The 21,655-nt window shown below is 47.6% G+C and overlaps 2 non-coding genes across 2 annotated transcripts; one reads left to right on the top strand and one right to left on the bottom strand.

Annotated features, from left to right (window-relative positions):
- The first annotated feature begins 1,073 nt into the window (after nucleotides 1-1,073).
- On the top strand, nucleotides 1,074-1,155 carry TRNAL-AAG (transfer RNA leucine (anticodon AAG)). Its single transcript has one exon. It is a non-coding gene; the product is annotated as a tRNA-Leu (tRNA).
- A 17,531-nt stretch (nucleotides 1,156-18,686) lies between these two features.
- TRNAS-GCU (transfer RNA serine (anticodon GCU)) lies at nucleotides 18,687-18,768 on the bottom strand. The gene has a single exon. It is a non-coding gene; the product is annotated as a tRNA-Ser (tRNA).
- Between the last annotated feature and the right edge of the window lie 2,887 nt (nucleotides 18,769-21,655).

Below are 21,655 nucleotides of genomic sequence, written 5' to 3'. Positions count from 1 at the left end.
TGTTGGGGACTAAACCATGGGACTGGATATTTCCCTCCATCCCCCCAGGTAATATCCAGTCCCTTTTTTAACTTCACTCTTACTAGCAACTATTATAGTGATTCTCAATACTCCCAGACTTGGCAAAAGGGAGCAAAGGAACGTTCAAAAAGTGATAGCTTTAAAGCACACAATTTGGCCAAATAGGAGGATGGGGTTAAACATTGTTCCCTTTTGGTTCTATGTATCCAGCTAGTCCAATGGACTGCAAGTGTGGGTGTCAGAGATTCCAGCCCTGCCCAGGTTTAGAACACAGTGTTGATCTGCACCATATTTAGATGAAGCGGTGAGGCTGAGATTAGATGTTAACTATCCTAGTTCCATGGCTAAAATGTGCCATCTGGACTAAGCCCCATGGCAGTTGGTAGTCACTGAGCAGTAGACATGATAGATACTGTTATTTACCATTGATTTTTCTAAAGTTAAGACTAGTTAATTGCATTTGGTAACAGAATTGTTCATTTTCTAAACTTGACATACAATCCAGTAACAATAACGAGCAGTAAAGACTTACTCCAAGAGGTGGTAAAAGGATTGGAACTCAGATACCCGGATGTATAGTTATCACACTCAATAAGCTTCATATCCAGACAGTCATACCTTTCAAGGTGGGCTAATTTAGAGAAGAGGAGTTAGAGTGAAACTAAAAAATTTCTATAGGGCTTTAGGGTAAAAAGCTATCCATGTTCATGACTCACAGTCCACCCCTCGGCAAGTCTTCTCGCTTCTGATGCTGACATGCATGCAAAGTGTCACCACCCAAGCAATGTGTCTCGAGGAGCAAAGTGCTCTGTAAAGTAAACATGGAAAGTTGTCCAACCTGCGTGAATCCTCATGGCACTCTTTCTCTTACATTAGCATCTTTGCCTGCTTTCCTTCCTATGCTATGCTCCGGTCACGTTTTCCCAACTAACTGATTGGCCTTCTTCTTTCGTTTGTCAATTTGTTTTTGCCTTCTTCCACGTCAACTAAAAAGAGTGGTCCACACAGTGGGATGCAGCGATGTATATGGGTGTGTGGCAAAAATACAGCAAGGTAGCGTGGCCGAGCGGTCTAAGGCGCTGGATTAAGGCTCCAGTCTCTCTGGAGGCGTGGGTTCGAATCCCACCGCTGCCAATCATTTTTACAAAATGCCTTCTTTTGTTTTTTCTCCTTCATTGCCATTTAATTTCAAGTGTTTGCTCACAAGAGTATACCTTTCATCTGTACTCAGATTTACTCGTAAACATTTGCCTCAATAACAATCCGTTTAAATGAATGTTACCAAATGATGAGGATTTTAATTGAAAAGAATTAAGGGGCAGATTTACAAGCCCCTTGCGCCACTTTTGCATCACTTTTACCATGGGAAAAGTGACGCAAAAGTAGTGCATAGGGCTTGTAAATCTGCCCCTAAGTTTGTTGCATTCAGCAGCCAACCAAATTCCTACTTGTAGTCTCGCAAATGTCGGCTCTCTGAGATTGGTTCCAGATCTTCTTCTTTCTTGGCGAGTACTTAAAAGCAAAGTAAGACGCGATCACAACAAAGGGATGCGCTCGACCTGACAGCAGTATAAACGGCGGTTTCTTCGACTAAATCGCTAACTTCTTAGGGGCATATTCACAAGGATTTATCGCCGAGTCATCAGCACTTTATCGCAGCCAAAGTGGCGATAAATTTACCTCCCCATACACAAGCTGGTGCTAACAGCCCACAGCACCAATTTACCCGCCATAGCAGCCGCACAAAACATTGCCACAGAGGATCACCGCAACTATCTCTAATGTGATGCAGAGTGGGCGTTCCCGTGCCAAAATCCGCGACAACATAACACCACAACATTCTCAACGACCAGCCACATTGGCGAAAAAAAACACAAAACCGGTGATAAGGCGCGTTAGCACCAGGAAATCTACACCTGCTCTGATCTGGTGTAATAATCGGACGGCAGCCAGCGCCACAAAAAGGAGACCAGCCCAGGGCCACATCGGAAGGGCAACAGACGCCATGGAGCCACTCATCATGCTGCCCAGACACCCAAGAGAGCCACAACACCCACCCGCCCACTCCACTCCAGGACCCCAACCCACACCTGGAACAACCCTCCCCTCTGGACCACCACAGACGCAGCGCAGACAAAGACAGTGGACCCCCAGGAAGCGTGCCCACCCACCAGACATGACAGAACAACTTACAATGGTAACCTGGGCAAGCCCTGAACATGAGCCATCAACAGCATGGCACCTCAACCACACAATAGCCGAATGTGGGGAGAGGTGGCAACCAGGCATGTGTGAAGGATGCAGTAGAACAATGACTGGGAAAGTACACAATGCCAAGAGTGGCAGAGATGTGCTGGACAGACCGCAGTAAGCAGAACACAACCATATCCATGGCAACACGCACCTCTGGTGTATGGTGTCTAGTGGACAGTGGACACAACCATTTCACCCTGGCCAGTGGGGGACCTTGCGGAAATGTTGCCTGTTATGCCCCCCCCAAGCGTGACCGGAGTGGGATCACCCAGCGTACTCCACACCAGCGTAGGGGTGTGAATAAAAAGCACGTAGCCCCGGGCGTGGTCCTCTTCCGGAAAGCACAACGTCTCTGCCAGGGTGGCGCCTCTCATCCTGCCACGAGGCCGACCTCGTGAGCGGAGTTGCCTGTGATGCTGTGCGCCTGCTGAACCCCGGCACGCTAGACCACAAACCCATCAGGCCCACCCCTGTGCAGCCAGGCCACACTGATCACCTTTCGACACCAGAGTGTGTCAAGGAGGGCCCACCATGTGCCGGTGCAAGTTCCAAGCCAGAGGGCCAGTGGCCACAGCACCAGACCCCGATCAGTGAGGCATAGTTCCATATGGGCATATTGTGACACGTGGCGCCACTGAACCTGAACCTGAACTACGCAGGCTGGTGGGGCAATCCAACACCAGCCGGCGACACGTGGTGCCACTAACCCTGTTCAATGCCAGCCGGTGACACGTGGTGCCACTAACCCTGTTCAATGCCAGCCGGTGACACGTGGTGCCACTAACCCTGTTCAATGCCAGCCGGTGACACGTGGTGCCACTAACCCTGTTCAACGCCAGCCGGCGACACGTGGTGCCACTAACACTGCTCAATGCCAGCCGGCAACATGTGGTGCCACTAACCCTGTTCAACACCAGCCGGCGACACGTGGCGCCACTGAACCTAAACTACGTAGGCCGGTGGAGCCATCCAACCCATGCCGGTGAAACTCGGTGAATGGTCCGTGCTGAACGCTGCCTCAGGCCTACTCCACGGTCAAGTAAGTCACAGATTTGGAACTGAACATGGATTATTCAAAGGCAGAATACATTTCATCGCAGGCACGGAGAGGCGTAAGAGGATGACGCGTTGCAGTCCAGAGGGAACAGGATCATCGTTACAGAGGTGAGCAAACACTATCCATAACTTGCCTTGTGTGACTAACTCTGTGCCTCGCGAGCCAACGACAAGTGGCTGTGGCCCACTGCTAACCGCTTCCTCCGGCCTACACTGCGGTCCAATAGGTCACAGAGTCTTGATTTAGCAATGGTGGAGTTCATATCAGTGTACCGGCATCATCGCAGACTGCATCCCCTCTCAGCACCTCTGCCACTAAGTCTGTTCCCGGACTATCATGGACACTCTCTGGTCGAACCTTGGTGGCATCTGAGTCTATGGACTAGGGGCAGTTTTCAGCCTCATGTAGCTGGTACCGAATTTGGTGGTGGCAACGAGGCTGTCACATTCCACTCCTCCATTTGCTGTTTTCTGATAAAATCAAACCTTTCAGCGTCATGCCCTGGAGGACACCTTCCACTGTCCCCCGAAACCCTCCGCAACATACACCTCGGACATTGATGGTGACCCGCTCAGGTCGCATGGGCCATCTGACTGCACCACAAATCACCGTCCCGTGGCTAGGTGCCTGTGCCAGCCACAATCCATCCGGGCCCACTAACTCTGTGCTGGTCCGGTCTGTGACCCCTTCTTCTGAGAAATTGGATGGCCACTGAAACGGTGGTCTTGCGCTGTACGCAGCCTCCGGCCCCAACTGCGTCCTACCAGGGGGCACACATCAAATCGATTCCGGACCGGCCCGGACGTTGCATCAAGGACAACCTCCAACAGCCATCTGCCAGAGTCGAAACGGTGGTCCAGACAGACAGACGGAGTTGCTCACACCTGTCGTGGGTGCCATCATCGGAATGTTAGCCTGCTCAGCACTCCAGGTGACAGTGACTCAATGCATCGCAAGCCATTGTCCGTTACTGATTACGTTTTGTGCTGTGGAGAGGTTGCGCAGCAATGTCACCTCAAACTGTGTGGGAGCCCTGGGACGTTGATAGGGAAGGTGATGCAGGTCTGACACACCCCACTGCATCTGCATCGGGAGTATATATCGAAGGGACGCAATCCGAGGCCTTTTCTTCAGATGAGCGCTCTCATCTCTAGTGCCCCAACCCCTGTGTACAGCAACTCACGGGCACTTCTGTTTGCATGTTGGCTGTCCTCTAAACTTTCTCCGGCTCCCTCTATGTTGCTCAGCAGTTGACTCTTTGATGCATGTGTTTTCTGTTTCCGTTGCACTAGTGTCTAATGTGCAAGTGGTTGCCAGCACCAGACATTCCACGCGGAATGGCTTACACTCACCCCCACACATCCAGCACAGGCGTCACTGTACATGTGGCCCTCCCAATAAAGGGGCTGGGCGCATGTGCCCGTAGCCAGTTCAACACGGTATCTGCTTGTGTCCCTGTGGTCCTGTTGTATGGATGAGGGCCCTGGGCCCGACACCATTACATATTGCTGTGTACATCGGATGCAGAGGTGTCACTGAGGCTGTGGGTTGTAACTTGGACATGTAGCTTTGTCGTCCCCCACTCAATTTGTAAGGGGAGTGGCCAGGTCCGTCGTACGCAGAGCCAACATGGGAGTGTGATTGGAATTTGAGTGCCCCTGCCTGTGGTTCTGTACTGTGAATGTGTCATTGCATGTGTCTCTATGGCAGTGTGGGTCTCCTTAGTGGGGTGTTGGTTGCCCCTGAAGGGTGATAGACACCTACGTATGTGTCCTGGTTCGCATTCCATGGGTTCGGCCCCCACCCACACCTGTTGGGCCACATCCTTTTGGCGTGCAGGAACATGGCATTGGGGTGCGATGTGTGGGTGGGTGAAGTGTCGTGTCCCAGCTGTGCTTGTGGTTGCTTCCTGCTGTGTGGTCTGTTGAAGGCTGGGTGTTCTCCACTGAGTAGCTTGACTGTCCGGGTCCAGGTGGGGGGTTGCGTGGGATATCCATGTGTTGTTGTAGGGCATCGGTGTCAACGGTGTGGTGGTCCTCTCCAGCATCACTGATTTGTTGTATTCTGTGCTCTGCTGAAGGTGTTGTATGCCCCTCTGCGATGTGAAGGGGAGGTGCGTATTGACTTTTCTTTGACATATATGCTGGCACATTCTGCAGGTTTGCATGGAGACTGTATGGCAATGTACATTGTGACTGTTTGAGGGGTGCTGGAATATTCTGCGGGACAGTGTAGATTTGGTCTACATGACAGATGTGATGTCATACGCGTACATTCCCATTTCACAGTTTCCGGCTCCGTCAGATGTAGTAGGCATGTTTCTGTGCATGTGCGGAGCCAGTTGTGTCCTCTGTTCTGCAGTGTGGGCTATGCGCGTTGTTCCTCGTTGTCGTCAATGTGGGTGTGCTGTTCGTGCTATGTGTGTGTGCTGCAGGGTACCAAGAGGATCGGGCCCATGGACCTGTGTGGTTGTGGGTGTGCAGTGTGCTACACCTCGTTGTGCATGTGTGCCATTGTGCCCACTCCCCCCTTCCCCCCAGTCCCTGTTGATGTTGTGTCAGGTCCTCTCGAGCTGTGTCCGTACTCCCTACTCCTTGCAGCGTCTCCACACTAATGACTGTGGCCTGGGTTTCCTTGAGTTCCTCCGGTGGCGCTGGACTGCCACCTCCTGTCGGCATTGCTGCCTTCCTGTTGGCAGCGGGTTTGTGCCTGGTTTAGGTAGTCGCATCATGCCGGCGCCTATTGGCCTCCTGGATTGGCCTCCTCCACACTCCGACTGCATTCCAGCTGGTCTGCTAGTGGGTCAGTTGCTGGTAGTGTTCTGTCGCCTCCGTGACGCTGGTCTTGTTTTCCTGCGGTCTGCACACGTCTTCCTCTCCCTCTTCTCTTTGGCCTTCCCCGACCCTGTTGTTCCTTGCTGGTGATCTCTGGGGGTTGTGGGGTTCGAGTTGGCCCCTGCGCTGTGTCAGTGTGCATCCATGTTGCTCCGCACTTTGGATTGTTTCTAGTGCATTTTCCGCCAGACGCGTGGGATTTGCAGGCCTGTGGCTGGTTTTCGCTACTTTTTGTACCACGGTTGGCTACATTGCATGTATTTTTGCATTCGCGTAACGCATTTATGCGGCGTGGCATTGATTTTCATGTGGACAGTTTGCGTGTTATCTGCTGACTATCGCATGGTCCCGCCTGGTTGTGAATCCCACGTTGTCACAGGGTTATTTTCCCGCGATGGACCGCTATATTGAAAGTTGCGTTACGCTACTCTTGCGGTAGTTATCACATGTTCTTGTGAATATACCCCTTAATTTTAGCATCCTACTTAACATATGGTTACGTTTTATGCAGGTTTACACATGTTCCCAGGGCATGGAAAAGACTAGAAGCAGACACTTAACAGAAAATTATCACAGTAAACCTTTTTTTTTATTCTGTGGCGCATATTTGTTGCAAGCAGACTCCCCCACTCCATCTCCCCTGGAATAATGGTTGAAAACAGTAGAACTTTGGACACAGTAATAATCCACATTTGTAATAATAATAACAGTGGGCCCCTCAAACCCCTGTGCACCCGGTGCCCCAGCATCTGCTGCACTATTGAACAGCTACGTCCCTTCCTCATTTAAAGCAACGATGTATACACTACATGTATGTGTATTGTTAATGGGCTATTAAGTTACCAAGATTTTAAAACACTGTGGGGGAAATTTACAGCAAAATGTTGGAGAGTGTTGTTAAGGCAAAATTGGTGCTGCAACATTTTCAAAAAGTAGGGATGCTCCGTATTTACAAAGCTACAGAGCACCCCTACGTTTCCCCTAGCACTGGCGGAGTCAGCGACCACACATGAGCACCACATATGGATTAGCAAACCCCATGTACATATCAAAGAGGGACTGGGGCATATTCACAAGGACCCATCTCCGATTTATCCCCACATTAACATACCAAAAGTGGAGATAGAATTAACACCCCATTCAGAATCCGGTGCAAACTGCAGACATCGCCAGTATTCAAGCGATAACTGCCCCAAAATGTAACACCACGGTGGACACCACCAACTAACACTATTGAGATGCAGAGTAGGTGTTCCCGTGCAAAAACACATAAAAAAAACACAACACCACTTTCACAACGAACTGATAGATCCATGATGCGAGTCAAAACCACACAATAAGCCGCGGTAGCCGTAGGTATTTAACACCTGCCTCATGCAGGTGTAAAGACAGATGACTCCATGCAGTAGGCAACGGAGACCCGCATACAGCCACACCCAAAGAACAAACGACACCATGGAGCTACTCATCATGCAGCCCGGAGCCCCAACAGGGCCACAAAACCCACTGCCACCACCCCTAGGACCTCCACCACCCCCTGGACCCGGAACCGCCCCCTCCCCGAACCACCACAGAGGCAGCACAGAGTAAGACAGCAGACCTACAGAAAATGCACCACCCTCTCACAGACCTAACGTCCGCGGAAGTCATTGCCCACTACAGGCTCAAAAGGGCAACCATCCTCCGCATCCTGACTGACATTGCCCACAGGCTGACGGTACCAACACAGGGGAAAACCAACATCCCTCTGCAGACAAAGCTGCTGGCTGTGCTGCATCTGTTGGCCTCTGGTACCTTCCAACCTACAACTGCCAGAGTTGGAGGGGTCTCACAGCCAGCCCTATCAAAGTTCATCACACCTGTCCTGGATGCCATCCTCAGCCTCATACCCCAGTACCTTCACTTCCCCAACACTGCGCAGGAACAGCTGGAGACAAAGCAAGGCTTCTACACCATGGCCGGATTGGGGGCAATCGACTGCACACATGTCCTACTTGTGCCCCCTGCAGATACTGCACACCACTACTGCAACAGAAAGCATCAGCATTCCATCAATGTGCAGGCAATAGTGGACCACCGGGGACTCTTCACCAATGTTGTCACCAACTACCCAGGCAGTGTGCATGATTACTTCATCTTCCAACAGTCCATCATCAACCAGCGCTTCCAGGATGGCACATATGGAACGGGACTGCCCGTTGGTAAGTGCCAAATCAACACATCACACACCCCAAAGCCACCAACACACAACGCACAACTGTGGGAATGCACACGTAACCAAACCACTTATGTCAAACTACACGGACACCTACCAGAGATGACAACACCGCTCCATGGTCATCCTGGGCTACCCCTGCACCACAGCCACACAACAGCTGAACGTGTGGAGATGCGGAATGCAGCCATGTGCGAGGATGCATGTGACACGTGAATGGGAATGTACACAATGAGAAGTGAGGCGTGGATGTGCAGGACAGACATGGCTATGCAAGCCACAGACATGTCCATGCAGACCACAACTGCTGGTGACTGGAGAGTAGTGAGCAGTGGAAGCAACAATGTCACCCCGGCCATGGAACAGATAGCTGAAGTGTTGCACGCTGCGTCCCCCCCTGTGTGCGGGAGCATAGTGGGTTGGCCCTGAGTATTCCAGGTCTGCGCAGGGGTGTGGTGACAAACCCCATTGCACAGTGCGTGGTCCAGTCCCGGGAAGGCCAACGTCACTGACAGTGCGGCACCGTGCGACCTGCAACGAGGCCGACGCCACAAGCAGCGGGCCTACAACCATGTGCGCCTGCTGCACCCCAGGACGCTGATGCACAGACCAGGCCTGCCTGCCCCAGTGCACCAGGGCCGCACTGCTCAGCTGCCGACACCGTTGTGTGCCGAAGAGGGCCCAACACATGCCGGTGCAAGCTCCAGGCCCCAGTCATGCGAGCTCAGCAGCCTCTGCAGTCCATCGCTGGCCTCCCCAATGCAGGCCCACATCACTCCTTGCTTATTGACATGCTCCACCAGCGTCCTCTTCAGACCAGTAGGTCCCACATGTGGAACAGTGTCCTGAGTCCTGAATGGCAGCGACCCCAAGTCCGTGGCAGCGGCCACAGCACCAGACTCCCTTCGATCAGTGTGGCATAATTCCATTAAACAGGCCTGCGACACGTGATGCCACTAACCCTGTGCACCATGAGTGTCCGTCATCCGCCGGCAGAACATCATTGGTGTCTGAGCCTGTGGCATGGGGATTTTCATCAGCAACGGGCGGGTACGGACTTGGTGTCGGGGCTGGGTCTGTGGCATTCATATGCGCCATGTTGCCGGACACAGCTGGCATGTGCCCTCTGCATCATGCCCTAGGGGTAGGCCCCCCATTCTCCACCTTAACACTCCGCGGAAGGCACATATGACAGATACGAGACCCTGCTATGCCCTCATGACCCTAAACCAGTCTCCTGCAGATCAGCGTCCCGTGTCGGTGGGCGCGTGTCAGCCGCTGTGCATCTGGGGCCACTGGCCCTGTGTGACTCGAGTCATTCCCCCTTGTTGTACTGACATTGCATTACTGAGTGCCTAATGACTGTTGGAGTTGTTGCCAGCACCAGCTACTCCCTGAGGGCTGGCTTACACTCACCCCACACACAGCCAACACAGGCGTCACTGTATTGGTGGGCCTGCCATCACATCCTGCCAAACCAAGTATTGACTCTTTTTCCCCTGCACTGTCACAGGTGATCAAGGATATGCACTCTGCCCTTGGAGTTTGCACCACACATTGCCCCTGCCATGCTGCCAATCATAGTAACAATACAATTACTAACCATCACATTCCTACAAGTGTGACAATTCGGACTATTCAAGCTAAACGAATGGCTTAGGCAGAAGGTAAGAGTCAGTTTTAGCGTTTATTGAATTTATAATTGACTGTTTTTGTGGTCATATCAGACAGCGCCACCTTGAAGCAGACTGCCACAAGTGCCTGTGTTGACAATTAAATGCTGGTGCCGAGCACAGGAAACCATTGGCTCAAATTAAGCACTGAACATACGCTACCTACTGATGGGTTCTGTATACTAGTTTAGACCGTATATTTCTAGTGGTTCTAAAGGTTTAAACTTATTGGCTTGATCTTTTCTGCTCTCTCCACCTCACTCTCCTTTCTCTCTGTCTCACATTCCTTGCTCTCGATTTCACCCTCCTTTCTCTCCACTTCACCTTTTGTCCCACTCACCTCACCCTCTACTTCTTTACACCTCACTCTCTTCACATCACCCTACTCTCTCTCCACCTTATCCACCTGTGCTCTTCTCTTTCTCCACTTCACTCTCATATTTCTCTTACTCTACCCTCCTCTCTTTCTGCCTTATCCAATTTCTCTCTCCTGACCTTGCCTTCCTCTCACTGTGCCTACTTAATCTCACTCTACTACACCGTTCTATTTCCACCACACCCTCTTCTGTGCCTCACCCTCCACTGTCTTACTTACAGTCTTTCTCACATCCTCCTTTTTCCTCATCATCCTCCCTCAGCCTCCTCACTATTTTAATAACCCAGTATTTGTAAAGTGCGAACTAATTCCCCATAAGGGTCTCAAGGCATCAGGGGCCATCGGGAAGATTAAGCGAGTTATTGCCCAGAGTCACATGGTGCTGGGCTAACCTGCCACTGCTGCCAGGAATTAAACCAGGAGCCCAGTGTACCAGAGTCAGCCATCCTGGCTGCACCACACCTCTTACTAGTGCACTATGACCCTCCTGTCCCTCTTCTTCATCTTCCCCTCGCTCTTATCAGTTTAGGATTAGGACCCGAGGAGCAATAGTAGCACAATTATCAGAGCCACTGGAATTATTCAACATGGAAGGACCAAATTAAGCAGCAGGGTTGACTACATTTTTCAGCATAATGCGAGGTAGTATTTTATTATTTTGGCTTTTTTTACACTTTAACACTGACTGGAAGAAGGTTTTATCTCATTAGTACTAGGTTAAAAAGCAAGTACAGCAGTAAGCAGCCGAAAGGTGTCGTGTAATCCTTTTTGAATGGCCTTCGACTCATTAGCCACCCCTGCCCACCTTTTTAGTAACCTTTAATCCATTTAAGTTTGCTTTTGTTAAAATCTACAAATTATGCGGCAGATGATGGATTGTGTGGCAAATGTGGCAAATCCACATTTATGTTTAAAATTCTGACTGCAGAATCACATGATTCCAGTGGCCCTGACTATAATCCATTTCTGTCTGCTCATGTGACAAAAGGAGAGAATTTGTTGGGATAGTATAATTGCACATTCACCAGTGCCCCAAAGTGGGGTGTCTGTTCTTTAAGTTCCTTCTATTTATATTAGAGAGCTCTGTCTTCTGCGAGCGCCTCAGGAGATTGAGAGTGGGCAGGACGGCGGCAGCACATTGCCAGTGCTTTCTTTGTATAGTAGGCACTTGCACTGCTCCTTCCCCTTCTGTATCAGTGTTGTGTTAGTGAAACTTGGCGCGTCTTCTCATTTAAGAAGACGAGTTAACATTTTGCCATTTCCAATGATTTTTTGTTTAATATGATGCCATAAACAGATCCACTGGAACTATGCAATTCTGTGGCTGCAGGCTATTCCACATGTTTACGGATTTACCACATTTTGTCACATAATCCATTATGTACTGTGTAATTTGCAGACAGTGTTAAAGTAAAACAAATGTAAAAATAATGAAGTAATGCTATTATGCCTTTTGTTGCTACGCAATGTAGGCAATACTACAGCATAATTTGCTTTTACATGGCTATATAATTCCAGTGGCCAAAAGCAATAATTTAGGAATGCCATCACAGTAGAAATAAAATAAACCACTGCTAAGATATATATCCTGCTTGTATGCACATTTTGAATCACGTTTCTTCAAATTGGAAAATCCTTCACACTGTTTCTGAGAGAAAACTGTTTTCATCTCTTAATTACTGTGTCAGTTTATGGTTGCAATATAGTGAGCTCTCACAGCACTCTTTATACTTACACTTGCACAGTAATAGCATCCACCCCCTGTTACCTCACCCCTGTCCCCAGGCATGTATGGTAGACCAAGGCATTAGGCTTTGATAGCGAGACTGCAGTCCTGTGTTAGTTTTCCATTAAGTAAAAGAACAAAGGCTTGTTTCCTACTTGTGAATGGGCGATGGGTGGGCCGCAGCCCTATTTTGGGAGGGCTGGACCCATCTGGCCCACCCTCTAGAACCGGGTTTGTGCCTCACCATGTGCTAGCTTTGGAAAATGTGTTATTAGGTCTCGCGAGCCAAAGGCTCGAAGAGACATTTTATATCTGGGCTTTTCAAAGTGCTGCCGTGGCCTAAAGCTACAGTGCACGTGAACGTGCACGCGCGCAGCGCCATGTGTCTTTCCTTCGTAGCGATCGTAATCACGATCACTTTCACTTTCGCGGCCTCCTCTGTTGCTGGCATTCCCCCCTCCCTTCTCGCCCAACCCTTCTTGTTTTTTTTTCTCTTGTACTGAGTCCAAGTCTGATGGTCAGATGCGAGTATCACTCTCTCACAACGAGCAGTTTATCTGCAGTTTAACTAAACTGGATTTCATCTCCTCCGTCTCCCCTTGTGTCAGGCGATGCATGCTGTAAACAAGAAAAGGCATTATGGAGAGTGACTGCAAACTGTCCTCCCTCTAATGACTTGCTTGTTACATGATTAGCAAGGATTCTGGGAGTTGTATTTCACCGTGGCAGCGAAGTACAGAAGCTAGCCAACTTGTTTGCCATGGCGCCTGGTTCGCGCCCCTTGCTCCTTGTTTATTATACCAGCATATTTGCCTTGGTGACTGAACGCAGCGCCCGTGGAGTCCGACCCGCCAGTATTCCACAGTGAGTCCCAGTCAGGCGCGCAACACCCATTGGACTCACAGGGCTTCAGCCCCCCCCCCCCCCCGTCGCGTCTGGCAGCCCGGGATGAGACAGCCTCGCGGCACACACACAGCCGCACCCGAGCACTTCACAGGTCTTTAAAAGACCATTTGCATGTTAATGAGGCCTCGCTGTTGTTTCACCCCTTCTAAGAGCCCCTGCAGCTCCACTCTGCCTCTGGCTTAAAAGATTCAGTCCCCCCCCCCCCCCCCCCGAAATTTTTTCTCAGCCCCCGCCCCGAAATTTGGCTCTAGTTGCGCCTCTGGTCCCAGTTATGGCTGTGCGGTGTCTGCAGGGATTGCTCCACATACCAATCGGCAGAATGTGAGGGTTAACAGGGCGGCGTCTAACATCGGGTGACCCATGCAACCGGAAGCCCCCCGGGCATCCAAGGATTAAAGGGTAACGAGCGATTCTTATTTCCTGTCTCTTAATCTTTGGTTCGAATTTAGCGGCGTCATAAAATGCCCGTAAGTGCTCGTAGAGTCCCACAGTGAAAATGCACTTGAGGTTTTAATTCCTAACATACCTCGAGCTTTCAACCTTACTAGGTTGATTAAAATCATCCTTCCGGGTTGCTAAAAACATTTGGTTAACTTCAGTTACTCCATGTCACTCAAGACGTATTTTCGATTCTAAGGCTTTATATGTGACATTGTTTCCAGTTGTGTTGTTGCTTTGCATCATGGTAGCGCAGTACTGAAGGTGACAGTTTACTTTTCAGCACACAGTGAGTTTACTGCCGCTGTTTACATACGCTGATCTTTCTGACGGGTTTTACAGCACTGTGTTGCCTTGTGCGCTGCGAAGGTCTTCGGGTGGCTTGTTGGCACTACATAAAATACGTATCACAAGGAGGTTTCTTGAAACATAAATATTGACAGGACTGCATAACGCGATGCCCTGGCATACGATGTGTTGAAAACAGCACTGGTGCCTGCAAAAACGTCACACTTTAACTCATTCCCATGGTCCCCTCCGAATGCAAAGTGCCAGCTTTCATGTATGTACTACTATATGTTACGCTACCCATGACAGACTACCGGCTTGCTTTCCCTATAACGAGTCTTCTTTTTGGTTGATTTGTTGGGTAACATATAAAATATGTTATACATCCGGTCTAGGTACTAATCTGCTGAATTTGGACCTCGGGACCCCGAAGTTGAAAAATGACCACAAATTAAGTCATGATCTTGTTTTGGCTGTAATTGTAAGTATATGTACTTTCAAAAACAAATGTGTGCCATCTACTGTCACAATTACATGTTCATCCCTATTGCATGCTGGAGTATGCCGGCTGAGCTCACGACACACCTCTTCTCCTCACCCTCCTTCCTTCCTTCTGCCTCATGTTGATCTTCTACTCACTCTCCATCCTTATGCCTCATGCTGCTCTTCTCACTCCTTTCCTTTTGCCTGATGCTGCTCTTCTCCTCACTTTCCTTCATTGTGACTCGCGCTGCTCTTCTCCTCCTCATTCAACTTTCTTCTGCCTCACATTGCTTTTCTCCTCACTCTCCGTCCTTGTGCCTCAAGCTGCTCTTCTCCTCACTCTTCTTCCTTGTGCCTCACGCTGCTCTTCTCCTCACTCTCCATCCTTATGCCTCATGCTGCTCTTCTCACTCCTTTCCTTTTGCCTGATGCTGCTCTTCTCATCACTTTCCTTCATTGTGACTCGCGCTGCTCTTCTCCTCCTCATTCAACTTTCTTCTGCCTCACATTGCTTTTCTCCTCACTCTCCGTCCTTGTGCCTCATGCTGCTCTTCTCCTCACTCTCCATCCTTCTGCCTCACGCTGTTCTCCTCCTTACACTCCATCCTTGTGTCTCACGCTGCTCTCCTCCTCACTTTCTATCCTAGTGCCTCACGCTGCTCTCCTCCTCACTCTCTATCCTTGTGCCTCAAGCTGCTCTTCTCCTCACTCTCCATCCTTCTGCCTCACGCTGTTCTCCTCCTTACTCTCCTTCCTTGTGCCTCACACTGCTCTTCTCCTCAATTTCCGTCCTTGTGGCTCACGCTGTTCTTCTCCTCACTCTCCTTCCTTCAGCCTCAAGCTTCTCTTCTCTTCTCCTCACTCTCCTTTTCTTTTGCCTCACGCTGCTCTGCTCACTCTCCGTCCTTATGCCTCATGCTGCTCTTCTCACTCTCCGTCCTTGTGCCTCATGCTGCTCTTCTCACTCTCCGTCCTTGTGCCTCACGCTGCTCTCCTCCTCACTCTCCTTCCTTGTGCTTCACGCTTCTCTTCCCCTCACTTGCTGTCCTTCTGCCTCATGCTGCTCTTCACCTCCTCAATATCCTTCCTGATACTTCATAGTGCTCCACAAATAACTATAATCCAGCTCAAAATATTCCACTACACACCACATATATACAATCCATAACAAATGGGTACAAAACATTGCCATTTACACCGCAAAAAGCTCAAAATCAAACAAATGCGAGACCTATTGCATTTCCAATGCTTGTATACATTTGTTAGCTTCTTAGGCAATTATGCAATGTGTTTTCCAATCCTTAGTACATACTACATCTATGCGGCCTTCACTCAACTCATGTGGAAGCTTTATGGCCATTTACCACTGGGTTTTCACATTTCTGTGTATATACTTTACGCATGTATCCGTGTGGCTTTCGGTGCACCGCACTTCGGAACTTTATGCTGATCATCTGGTTTTGTAATTTTTTTGCTTACCTCACTGGGGAGTTAGATCTGACTTTTCATAGCCCATATCATTTATCAACATTCCTTTGGTCAGCGTTTTTTTTTTCTCAGAATGATTGCTATTCTAAGTGACTTTTTCCTTGTCCGAAAGAAGAACAACTGCGACTGACTGAGGCCCACCTGGCTACTACCTATGGGTCATTACAGGGCTGGCTATAGCCTGGTGGCGCTGTGTGCGACAATGTTTGTTGGCGCCCCCCACGGACACCTTTACTACCACCCTTTAACAGTGCCCCCTAAAGTCTCCATAACCACTCTCTCTCAGGTGCAGTTATATAGTGCCACCTATACCAGTGTAGGGTGTCAGAGCAATTTACATCACACACACATTACACAGAGACAATCAATCATATGTGGATATATCAGTGTATAGGAAATGTTGCATAAGCCAGAAGACTACAATGTGAGTCACATGTCACCCATACTGGTAGACAGTATAGTTTAAGAGTGCCTGGTCTGGAGAAGCACAGACTCAGAATTTCAAACATAACCCCATAGTTGGGGGTTACATTTAATAATAAGGATTTTTTTTTACCAAATGAACACATTTTTAAACATTAGAATAATGAAAGACAGAGGAAAAAATCATAATGCTCTAATCTATACGTTGCCGTTTGCTTGCAGCTCTTTGATGACAGTTAATAGTCCACTGATCGATGTTAGGATTTTAACACCTACACTGCTAGTAACAAACGGATTTCTCTGACAAAAGCACTGACCTATTTAAACTATGTGCACTTTGTGATCTGCATTGTACACATCTTTGCAGCAGGCATATTAACCTTCTGCCCTGTCACAAAATGAGTTAAAACTTCCACTAGACAAAACTCCTTCTCTCTCTCCAGGAAGAACATTAATCACTGGAGTTATCTTGACATTTTAATTGTATGAAAATTGCCGGAGGCCAGCAATGCGGCAGCACGTGCTTTTAAAACCATAAAATACTTCCAAACACAGCACCCCCTCGAAGAGTCAGCACCCGGTGCGGTGGCACCGGTCGCACCACCCTAGAACCGGCCGGGGGTCATTATATTAGATCTTCCATGCAAGGGTAACCCACCTACTATTTTTCCTTCTCTCTCTCTTTCTTTTGGTCACCAGGTCCAGGGGTGGGGTTGTGGACGAGGGAGGGGGATTATGTGGTGTTGGGATGTTATGTCATACTGCACGAAGCCCTGTATTCAACGGGCCTTGAAGCGCTGCCGTAAGTCTTCTTTATCCTTTTTGTCCCATTGAAAACCCAATAAAGAAATTTAAACCATAAATAAAAACCACTCCAATATTGACTGTCAAAACATCAACACTATAAAAATACCCATAAACAAAACTAAAATTGTGCATTCTAAAAGTTTATGAATTTGATGTGCTTAACATTTGCTTCTTTGGTAATGTGTCTTTTATCCTGCTTTTAACTGTGTATATTATGAACATCCTGCCTCGCCGTTCAATGTGCCATCTGCACCTTCTACTTTGTGCCTTATTATGGTCTGCCTCCCAGAAAGAATGTAAAACATAAATTATATATTAAATTACACATCATCAATACAAAGCACTTTCGGATTTATTGAATATGTTATGTTACTTTTTTAACACAGTTACTTCAAAGTAGTGTTAATATTTTTAAGTGGTTCACATGTGGAATACTGTCGCCTTAGTTTGTGCACAGGAACACAAAAAAAGCAAGAGAAAAAGAGCAAAATGTTTCTTTTTACTTTTTACTTCTTATTTTTTTATGGTTTTATGCAATTATAACAAGTACATCAACGCCCACAACACAACATCCCCAAACATCCCATTCGGCCTGGAGTCCGGGCATTGCCGATTTACCAAAATAAATGACAGGTCACCCCAGGCCACTCTGTTCCCCAAACCTCCCCTATATCCAGTCCTCCATGCAATGGCTTGTTGATCCTCGTGCTCAACACCTACAGTTCCCATATCGCACTCTTTCGGGCAGGGTATGGTAGTGGGTAAGTGGAGTAACATACAATCCGATAGCAAAATTAGCATATTGTCTGTGGTAGTAAGGCTTGCATAAATGGAGTTAGACATGACAGGGAGTTGTTATGCGAATATGCGTTCGAGGCAGTGACACCCAGCTCTGTGCTTAGCTTGGTCGTATGCCTGTTTGTAAAGAAGTCAGCAGCACTGCGGCTAAAGTACATATAGAAAAGCAATCTTAAAGCGCCGTGGTAACCAGTGAGGGAATTGAGCAAAATAATTTGCTCAAGCGTGATTACTCAGGGCTCTGAATGTTGTACATTTTTAAACATCGTTTCGTGTGAAATAAATTCACCTAAAGAATTCGCAATAAAAACAGCATCAGGTAATGATAAACAGCCATATGTGTATGGAAAAAGAAAGGCCATAAAATACAAACTGAACCCAAGAAAAATGTAAACTAGCAGAGGATGGTTTCGATCCATCGACCTCTGGGTTATGGGCCCAGCACGCTTCCGCTGCGCCACTCTGCTGGCTGTACACGGAGGCTCAAATCTTTTGAATAACCCTGCACTCCAGTGATGACGTAGTATGTTGATTCGGGTTCGCCAATGAAAGTAGAGGAACGGAATGTCACGACAGCTATGGGTGGGCTCTAAAATCTAAATAGAACGTATGCAGCTCCAGCTACTAATCTGCAATTCCTCCTCTGCAAACTCTCCCGGAAATAAGGCTGTGGCTTGTTCTGGCTGTTAGACGTGTCCTCACGGTAGCTGAAGGTGATTAGATGCCGTCACTAGTTTCTAGTTACACGATTTGGGCATTCTTAGCTGTACGAGTTTAAGTTACAATATTTCTCAACGTTTTGCTAATTTCACAGCCGGATGAAAAGACGTTGCCTTTTTAAATCTTCCATAGATAAAAAAAAAATTGGCAAAACAATAGATCGAAATGTGTTAAAACAGTCGACGAGGGTGGGATTCGAACCCACGCGTGCAGAGCACAATGGATTAGCAGTCCATCGCCTTAACCACTCGGCCACCTCGTCGCGTGGTTCCTGGTGAAGATGCTCACCCTCTAGATCATGTCTAAACAGACATGAGGGAGTGTGCATTAGTTATTTCATTATTCAGATATTCGTGAATTCTTCCTGCCTAAAATAATCTGAATAAATAATGTCAAAATGACACAATAAAGAAACAGAACAAACAAAGGAGTTTGTAAACACACTTTCAAAGATTTCAATGCACGTCCCTAGAACCTGAATACAACTCTTCAAGTTGCTTCCCTCCCCAGATAACCTTCAGTTACATTCACATTTACTTTCAATTTGCTGAAGAGGTGGCAAGATACGTGGAAAACGTGGTTCTTCAGTAAACTTTGTACATACCTCAACACAAAGCATTGGGTTAGATCTGTAACATAAGTGTGCAGAGCTTGTATTTTAAAAAGTTCATGTTTGCACAAATACATGTAAAGGTATGGTTTATAAAGGCTTACGGCGGAGGTACTGCATACACACACGTTTGTGCACACAATTGAAAAACGTTTAACTGCTCGATAGCAAAGAAGTGGTTTGTTTCTGTGACTGAGTATGACGTGTTTGTCGGGGTGTGATGGTTGTGGACATCTGTATAATTTGCAGTGGGTGCTTGCTTGTATGGGGATCGAGGTGGTAGATGGAGCAGCGAGAGCAATATCTTTTACCGTTGAGTTTGCACGGTATTGGTCCCTGGTCCAGTGGCGGTTGGTGACCCATGAAAATGGTAGTCGAAATAGATAAAATGAAACAATATAAAATAAACATTTACATTTTAAAATGAAAACAAAATAACACCTTTTCAGCCTACAGCACGTCCTGTCCTCGGTGTTCTCCAGCTGGCTCCCAACTCCTCCAGCGCGAGGTCACGCAGTTCCTTATCCAATCCAGACAATGCTCTCATGCTGCATCCGAAGAGCACTGAAGGCCTGTGCCTGCTCTCTAACCTGGCTGTCTATGACAGCCGGGTTGGAGAGGCTGAATTGCGCATGTCTGTTTGGCCGTAATAATGTAGCTGGCCAAATTGACATGCCCAATTCACACTGAAAAAGCCACTTGTCATTGCTGCAAATCAGCAGCAATGTCACACTGGCCCCTCCCTGCCCTCTCAGTTCCGCAGAAAGCTGAATAACTAAAATGGCAATAAAATCCTTTCAGTCAGTCAGTCAAAAGTCTTTATTCGGTTTAGTGCAAACCATAAAAGCATACTACAATAAATACATATTAAAAAAAGAGATTTCATTAATAACACAATACCAACATTTAAAAAGGGTACAGTTCATTTTTTCAGAGTACGAATTACCACAGTTAAAAAACTTGCAATATTAAAGGTTTCCCAAACATTATTTAAAAGCTGTAAATACAAAAAAGCAGGTCTCACTTGGACCTTGGACAAAGCCTTTATCTTTTAAAATTGGGATTAAGAAACGTTTCCTGATGTCGATAAAGTGCTCACAAAAGAAAAAGAGATGTATAATGTCCTGGGGGGAGAAATTATCACAGGAACAAGGGCTAGGGTCTAACACCCTTTTCCAATCTGTCTTAACTCCAATCAAAGAGTATAGTTGATTCAACCTAAATCTGGTTAAAAGAAAGCGATGATTTGGGTTTGTTACGTATCCCAGATAGGGTTCCATGAAAGGTGTTGTTTTACAGAGCTGGTGGCTCCTAACGGAACCCTTAACCAGCTCCTTCTTTTCCCTTACCAAAGAGGATATGCAACTATAACTATCTTTGCACCAGTTGATGTCACCTTTTACCAAATTCTCGGGGGAAAGGTACAGCTCTGGTCTCCCGAGATTGTTGGCCAGGGTCCGAATATATTTCAACCATGGTATATGCGGGCCATAATCAAGCGAGAGACAATCTCTCAAAATAGTGTGGTTCAGGTGTAAATCCGGGTTGAGCCAGATGTTAATCCATTTCAGGATCGGGGCCAGGGCAATGCTGTCTTCAAGGTAACCAATTCCTAGTTCCTGGTGGACGATATAATTAGCCGTGCAAACTGGTACTGAGAGGAGATTTTTTAAAAATCTATCCTCGACAGTCTGGATGCTTTTAGCATTTTTAATGCCCCAAACCTCAGCTCCATACAAGGCTATGGATAAACACTTAGCCTTGTAGACTTGGATAAGAGCCTTCAATGGTCTGGCTCCCAGTTTTCTTGCAAAACCCAGCACTCCTACTGTAGCTCTTGAAAACACAATCTTTTTTGCCTGTAACTGGGTTACCCCGGAGTCTCGATCATCAAAGAGGACGCCCAGATAAGGAAAAGAAGAGACTCTCGATAATTGATGGCCCCCACAAGAAAAAGTTTTGGATTTGGCAGATTTAGGGCCAATGACCATGACATGAGATTTTACAAAATTTACAGATAAGTCCAAATCCTTCATAAAATCAGCAAAAGAATTTAACAGAAGCTGAAGGCCCACTCCCGTTCTGGCGATTAGGGCAGCATCGTCAGCATATAAAAGGGCAGGGACTGAATATTTCCCCGCATGGGGGATATCTTTACATGAGGCGACAAGGGTAGTGTCCAAATCATTTATATATAAAGTAAAAAGGAGAGGTGCCAACATGCACCCCTGCCTAACCCCATAAGATATGGGTATATCTTTGGTACAGTTTCCCTTTTGGTCATAACAAACTGTGGCTATTAACTCTCTATGTAGGTCCGCTAAAAAATAAACAATCTCTTTATCAACACCAAGATCTAGGAGCATGGGCCATAGTTTTGATCTATTAACACGGTCAAAGGCCGAAGACAGGTCCATAAAGGCAACCAATAAGGCTCCTTTTTTGGCTACCGTGTATTTACCAATTAAGAGTTGTAAGTTTAAACATTGGTCTATGGTACCCATCCCTTTCCTAAATCCATACTGGACCATAGAGAGTT

Source organism: Triturus cristatus, chromosome 12 (genome assembly GCF_964204655.1).
Source record: "Triturus cristatus chromosome 12, aTriCri1.1, whole genome shotgun sequence".
In the NCBI taxonomy this organism is placed as follows: Eukaryota; Metazoa; Chordata; class Amphibia; order Caudata; family Salamandridae; genus Triturus; species Triturus cristatus.
Note: the sequence above shows the minus strand (reverse complement) of the source record. Positions and strands in the feature narration are given on the sequence as shown.